We start from the raw sequence: 7591 nt of genomic DNA on the forward strand, positions 1-7591 counted from the left end.
GAGGTTGTTAGTCGAGGTGCTACGTGGGCAGATCATGTTTGCCGAGATATTTGGGGCACTGCCGAGGTATTCTGCGACAATACCAGAATCCGAGATAAGCGGATAAGGGACAAGAGTCCTAGAATGGGAGAAGACTTCAGTTTGGATAAAGATAAGACTCTTAGAGAGTTTATCCTAATCCTACTGGGAGTCCAAAATTAGTAGTAATCCTAAGTCCATTAGAGCTAGGCTTCTATTGGGACTAGGATTGAGTTTGCTATAAAAGAGAGACACCCCCATGGGTCTAAGGTATGGAATTTGTATTCTGAATAGTGAGTTGAGCACTTCTGATATCTTTTGAGAGATAACTGACTTGATCGTCAGAGTGCCCCTGGGTGGACGAGCCACCGCCGGGATCTCTTCTTTCTGGTGCAGGTCACTCGGGCTTAGTCTATTCTGCCAGTGTTCTCCAACTGAGTGCTTGATTGACAGTCTGGTCGGAAATTGACATAGACACAATTTATGAAAGTGGGATAGCTTTCCTAGAATTTTAGTTATTAATGAAATATTCCAGCTTTGTCCAGATTCGTTGGCAAGTACGAAAATTGATTTTTCTCTCAAACTACTCATTCATTTTCAATAAATATAAAAAATAAATAAAAAAAAATAATAAAAAAAAAATAATCTTGAAAGTTAACACTTTAAGGAAGGTTTTGATGTGAAATTGACCTCAAGAAGATTTTTGTGCATTTTTTAGATGTTTTGGAAGTTAGCTAAAAATACCAGTTATTGGTGCACAAAACTTGAAATAAAAAGAGTTGCAAGAAAAGGAGGAAACCACGGGTAATTTTCCACTTCTCTTGTGATGAAAATATGATAAATAATATATTAATAACTTAGATTTTTAGTTTGAAGATATGCCTTTAAAAATGATACATGAAATGGATAAAAATTTGTGACTTTTCTCAACGAAGAAAGAATACAAGCAAAGTAAACAACAAAACTCAACTTCTCGTATCCAAACACAAAAACCCTATACATAAACAAGATTCTAAACATATAATGCCATTTATATAGTAGAGAAAAGAAAGAATAGGTTGTGTTGTGACTTACTTTCTTGCTTAGGATTAGTGTTGTGCTAGCTTGCTATCTTTTTTCTTTCTTCCTCCTCCAAGGCTCACTCTTGCTCTCCTTTCTTTCTATCTAGCTAAATTTTGTGTTTGTGTGTGTGTGTGTGTGTGTGTAAAAGTGTTAAGGGATGTGGTCTATTTATAAGAATATTGTAGTGAAAAGTCTAAAGTGCCATCTGTTCGAATAGAATGGAATAGATTTAGATTTAGTTTAAAAATAATGGAATAGAGGTTGGTTAAAAGGTTTAATTATGGTTTAAAACAAGATTTAGTTTTGATGAGTTTGATTAGAACTAGAGGTACAAACACAATTCCAAATTTTGGGGGTATTAGGCTACTTTCTTCTTTAAATTCATGGAAGATGCTTATAAAAGTACCTATCAGTATATATATATACAAGGGGTGGCTGGCCATGTGTAAGGATTTTGAGGGATTTTTCATTTTCTTTTTGTGTACAAATTCATGTATATGTGGTATATATTTTGTGAAAAAAGATTATATAATAGAGTGTACTTTATATACATATATAATATAATAATTTGAGGTTAAAGTACAATTTTAGTAAAGTGTGAGGCAATGGACCAATTTTACAAATTAAAATACCTATTTCAAGTATAAAATTAATTAAAATAGTGGTAGAAAAAATAATTCGATTTGTATTGTTTCGCTTTCAATTAAATGGTGAATAACCGAACAAAAACGATGAAAACCAGAAATTAGGGTTTAGAGTGATTAATTTACAATTAGAGAGTTAAATAATTAATATTAGAGTTTTAGAAATGATTACTAAGCTACTGGGATTGATTAGGTTTTATGCGAATTCATCCGTGATGTGTTTCAGTTCTAGAGTTTAATTTGCAATAAGGTGAAAATTTAGGGTCTTAGTTGAAATAATCTCAAGGTTACAATTTTAAAAGTACTTACGAATGTTGGGGTCTCTACATAAAAACACTACAACAATGTCAGATTATTATTATTTTTGTATGCACCTCTCTCTCTCTCTCTCTCTCTCTCTCTCTCTCTCTCTCTCTCTCTCTCTTACATTTTCTGCAACTCTCTCTCTCTCTCACTCATTCTATGCACCGCTTCAATCATATTCCTGTTGTTGTTACTTAGACAAATCGCCGTCGCCTCTCTCTCTCTCTCTCTCTCTCTCTCTCTCTGCACCATTTCAATCATATTTCTATTGTCGTTACTTAGACAAATCGTTGTCACTTCTAGATCTGCCGCTGCCATTGCTGCCACTCACAACCATCATCTGCAACCACAATCCATATATGAACTGAGTGTCATACATAACTACAAACTCGTTGTTTGCCTCTCCCAAATTTGCTACCATCGCTTCTAGATCCGTTATTGTCGCTCCCAGATCCATGACGATCCCCATCTAGATCTAAAATGCATCAGACCATTCCTAACCACACTCCATATTGTAGACACCCCATATTGACTGGTCTTAAGAATTAGGCGCTTCCTTCCAAACACTCGATGATGAAAGTTGGAATGTATTATCTTACGAATTCCTCAACAGAAGAGTCGGGTTCAAGCTTTAATCCCAACCCCACACCCGTTTTGGCCAAACTACTTTAGACCTATTCAAAACCCTTTTTCCAATGTTTTGGTTGTGCAGTTCCAAATATCTCTACATTGTTCTGAAGCTCACATTTCAAACTTCAAGTGTTATACCTTTTTCAGTAAATTGAGAAAAGAACAAAGTGGAAAGGAGTAGAAATGAGGGTAATTCTCTAAAAAAAATCCTGTTTTCCTCTCAAAGCAGTATAATCGTACAAAATTTGGTTTCGCCATACACCTTTTCATTTGGCTGTACATAAAACCTGCGGTTGGATGAAAAGTGGTTAGCCGGATGAAATACGTGTTGGCCAACTATTTTGCTTGGGAAATAGAGCATTTTCGGGAAGTAGGTTTCCATGTATATAGAAAAGCCACATGTCCACCTTTTTAGATATTTTTGGCCAAAACTCTATAAATACCACCTCTTCGTTTCATTTGCAAGGGAGAAGAGTTATTTTTGACAAGCAAGACCTCTAGCCTACTTGTCTAGGCCAACACACCACCCCAACTCAAAGCCTCTCATCTCTTCTATTTGTCTCTTGATTGATATACAACTGTACCATCACCTGGAGGGTACTCGTGCACGTTAACAGTTTGGACCCTTGATTTCTTCGATCTAGTCTCACGCATGTAATGTGAAACATAGATGAGACTCTAGATTTGGCAACTTTTATAGAAAATCCATTTTATTTCAAATTCTTTTGTCAAAAATGGACTACGTCATTAGATCTCAGAGTCGCCAGCTAATGTTTTGGGAATATTAGGAAATCCGTGACTCATGCCAAGGCCACTGTTCGTTGTTACTAGGGATGCTTGGCTCGGAACCTTAGGTATGAGAGGGGAAGGTCATTAACTGAGCACTCTAGCTCACCCGATCAAAAGATCGGCCTCTACTAAGCCATGATATGAATTTTATTAACTTCATATGTTCATATTCACTCATGAAATGCAACTAAAAATTCGAATTCTAATATATGTGAATCATCTCAAGACATGAGGTAACGCACAAAATCACATAATAATCAATTAAACGCACAGATGCAAATTAAGTTGAATCTTAAGGCATGAAGCATGGATGCAAAGCATGGATATGATGACAAGCAAAATACACTACATATGTACAGAATATAGAAAGCAAATGAAAAAGTGAGATAGAAAGAAGAAGGGATGAGAAATTATTACATTGCTTTGAATGTTACAAATCTGAATAAGGAGAGAGGAAAAATATTACAACAAAATTAAATCCTCCAAAACACTCTCTAGTTAAAAGAAAAACAATAAAAACAGAAGTTGTAGGGGGCCTCGGAGACCGTCAAAGACTGTTCTGCTCAACACTGGGAGGTTGCTGGGTTTTGTCCAGGTAAAAAGTGGCTGGCCATCCAAAAAGTTAGCCGGCCGGCAAATTAATTGATTGGCCAGCCAATCAGACCAGGCTGGAAACTCTATTTTGCTTCAAATACCAAAAAAATAAATGAAAAATATGCAAGTAGCTCAACTAATTAGAATGGTGTTTTTAGGTGGTTTAACAGTATGTGTGGGGGGAGAGTTACAAGTCTCTTTTTCTCTTTTTTGATAACACACTTTCTTTTGATCAAGGATCTTAAATTTGGCTCTCACAGAATTTTTAGGATGGCTTTAGTATATAGAAATATGGAATATCAGTGTATGAAAAAATGGAAGTGTTTTGGCTCTAACTTGAACTTCTCTCTCTCTCTATATATATATATATGTCTACTCTTAATTCATTTCTCTCTTCCTAATTCCTTTCTCAATTCAATTCCCTTCTATCCCCCCTACATTCTGATCCTCTCTATCTCTATAAGCAATCAAGGAATATTGTTAAGTCAAGGAGCAAGTGAGAGACAACGATGATGGGGTGACAAGGATGGTTGAAATGGATGCCCTGTTTTGGGAAGAAGATAATCCCCCTTTTGACAATAAAGGATAATGGAGGGGGTGGATGTGTATCTCATGCATGAATCATCAAGAAACAGTTGTAATGGCATGACCCACACGCATTCAATAAGAATTCTGCCGAAACTGTCCTGCTTCTAAGCAAATTAGCCAGTTGGCCAATTTATTGGCTGACCGGTCAAAAAAACCTTGGCCGGCCAATTTCTTGGCTGGCCGACCAATTATTTGGTTGTAGCTGACTATTTTGCATAAAACAAGATTTTTTAACAGAATTATCATCCTTTCCTCATATTTCTACACTATTCTTTGCTCGATTTTCTTAGAAAAAGCTTCATTTTGAAGTTTAAAAGTGAGCTTCACACGAACATATTCAAAACAAAGTGCGAAATTTTGATAAAGAGTTTTGAACGAGACTTAAATAGTTCGACCAAAATAGGCTTAGGGTTGGGAATGAAGCATAAATTCCATATTTCTTAAACACATTCTTGTTTTCATTATTGGGTAATCAAAAGAAAGCATCCAAGTTTTAGGGCCAGTCAAAATGGGGTATCTACAACAGTCCAAACACCATTAAAGCTTGATCTTGGAGCTTGTTGCTGAGGATTCAAGCCATCTCTAAGAGCCTTGAGGGTGTTACAAGGAGGTCTGGCAACTAAAAGCTCTTTCTTTCCCTTGAAAGGCAAACTTTGTAGAGTTTCTCATCTTTTTCTCTCTTCTTTCTCCTCTTTTCCATAGTTTTTGTCGTTTTAACATGTGATTTTCCTTGGGTTGTGGAGGGCTTGGCCACCCAATCTGTTTTTATTTTCATGTAATTCTTCTAGCATGCAATTATCTTAGCTTTTGGATGTAGATGGCTTTGCCACCATCCATAGAATTGTAGTGTGATCTCTTTGCTTTCATGTAATTCTCTTAGCTTTGGGATGTGGAGGGCTTTGCCACCCATACATAGAATCGTAATGTAACTTCTCTTTATTATTGTGTAATCTTCACAAACCCTTTTTCATCATCCAAGTGTTTTGGTTCACATGATCTAACCCATTCTCAATCCTAATGGGTATTTGTGGTTGTTTCAGGAATCCCTTGGATGATCCTTTGCTATCTCTCTCTTTCACTTTGTTTTCTTTGAAGTCTAAGTGAAAGATTCCTTATCAAAAGTGTTGGAAACTCTATTCTCAATCAATTTTGAGCATGGAAATGGAAGTTGAATCTATATTCCATGGGTAAGAGGATGAGTTTCCACTTACTCTTGATGATGTAATCCTTACCTAAGCTTCTCCCTTAGAAATGGTGGCAATATGATCTCTCTAATTAATAGCATGAACTTGGGTATTAATTTACCCTTGTACATAAAGAGATGAATGCAGGCTTCTATCTATTTCTTTGGGCTTGACTTTCTTTTAGTTTCAATTCATGCACATATTAGTTCTTGTCCATCTGGTAGCTTTTGTACATATCTTATAGTATCTTTTGTTGTGATATGATGGATGAAGCATATCTACATCTTCTTTGATCATCCCCATGATAGCAAGGAGTAGAAAGGATGAGTATTCTTTGAAAATGTTTTGCTTGCTTTGTTTTGGTTTTGTTGCACAACATAGGATTTTCCAGATCTTTTGTCTGACCGTCCAGATAAAAGGCATGGCTAGCAATTCTTTCATCTAGCCAAACCAGTTATTTGTCCAACCAGATGACTCTTCTAGGAAAAACAAAATAGAATAGAACAAGTTCCGATGGATGATCTCCTAGACACTTGCGACATTTTGTTATACTTCTCTCTCTACCTTCTCATGATTTGTTAGATTCAACTTCGATTTAATTAAATAATTTCATTATTATAATAATTTCCAACCCCACTTCTTTCTATTCATTTCAGTTTTTGTAATAATTTCCAATCCCGTGTATTTTTTTTTTCTATCCCTTTTATTTTCATGCTTTCCCTATCTGTTGATAGTATCACGTTTTCCTTTTTATTATATCCATGTTTTCCATCCATATTTCATGCATCTAGATTCGACCTATTCGCATTTATGGGCTTATCATTTCTTATGTGATTTTGTACGCTACCTCATACTTTGAGATGATCCACATGTCATGTGTTAGTTACTAAGTCCTTAGTAACATTCTTGTATATGTATTGCATTAGTATTTTGCATATAGGATCATGCATATTTTGCTAACATTTTCTTTATCTTTTTTGTCGGATGCGAGTAAATACTAGGTGAGCACTTATAGTTTTAGCATCTCGCATGTGCATTATTTTCTTATTATATCTAGCATCTTACCATGTGGCTACTTTCTTAATTGATCTATCTCTATGATTACTGGTGGATGGAGGTTCTGTTACTCGAGTTGGGATGACGTTGATTCTTATGCTTCTGAACTCATTTTCTCTTGAGTTGTACATATTTCAAAATTCTTTTAAAATGCATGAGATCAAATCATCCCAAAAATGATTGGCATGGTCTATACATGATTGCTTTACATAGTAATTTTAGCATTAGTAATAATCAAAACATGAGCATATATTACTTTTAAAACTCATATCATGGTTTAGTAGATGCTAATCTTTTGATCGAGTGAACGATGATTCTCAATTCATAACATTCCCCTTTCATACCTCAGGTTCCGAACCAAAGCATCTTTGGTTATGACGAACATTGGCGTTTGGCACAAGTCATGGGTTTCCTAGTCTACCCAAAAGATTAAGTAGCAACTCTGAGATCTGCTGATGTAGTCCATTTCTGGCAAATTTTTTAGTAAATGGATTTTCTATAAAGTTGTCTAATTTGGACTCTCATTTATGTTTCGCATAACACTTGTGAATCTAGATCAAAGATCGAGAGTCCGAACTGTTGGACGCACTAGGGTACTCTCGGACATCCCACACATGTCTTTGATTTCTATTCTTTTTCTATTTATTTTTTTGTTCAAAATAATTCGATTTTCACTACCGCACAATGAAATTTCATCGTGACAGTAAAATTTTACTTAGAGAA

The sequence above is a fragment of the Camellia sinensis genome, chromosome 13 (assembly GCF_055761805.1).
Source record: "Camellia sinensis isolate YWXY chromosome 13, ASM5576180v1, whole genome shotgun sequence".
In the NCBI taxonomy this organism is placed as follows: Eukaryota; Viridiplantae; Streptophyta; class Magnoliopsida; order Ericales; family Theaceae; genus Camellia; species Camellia sinensis.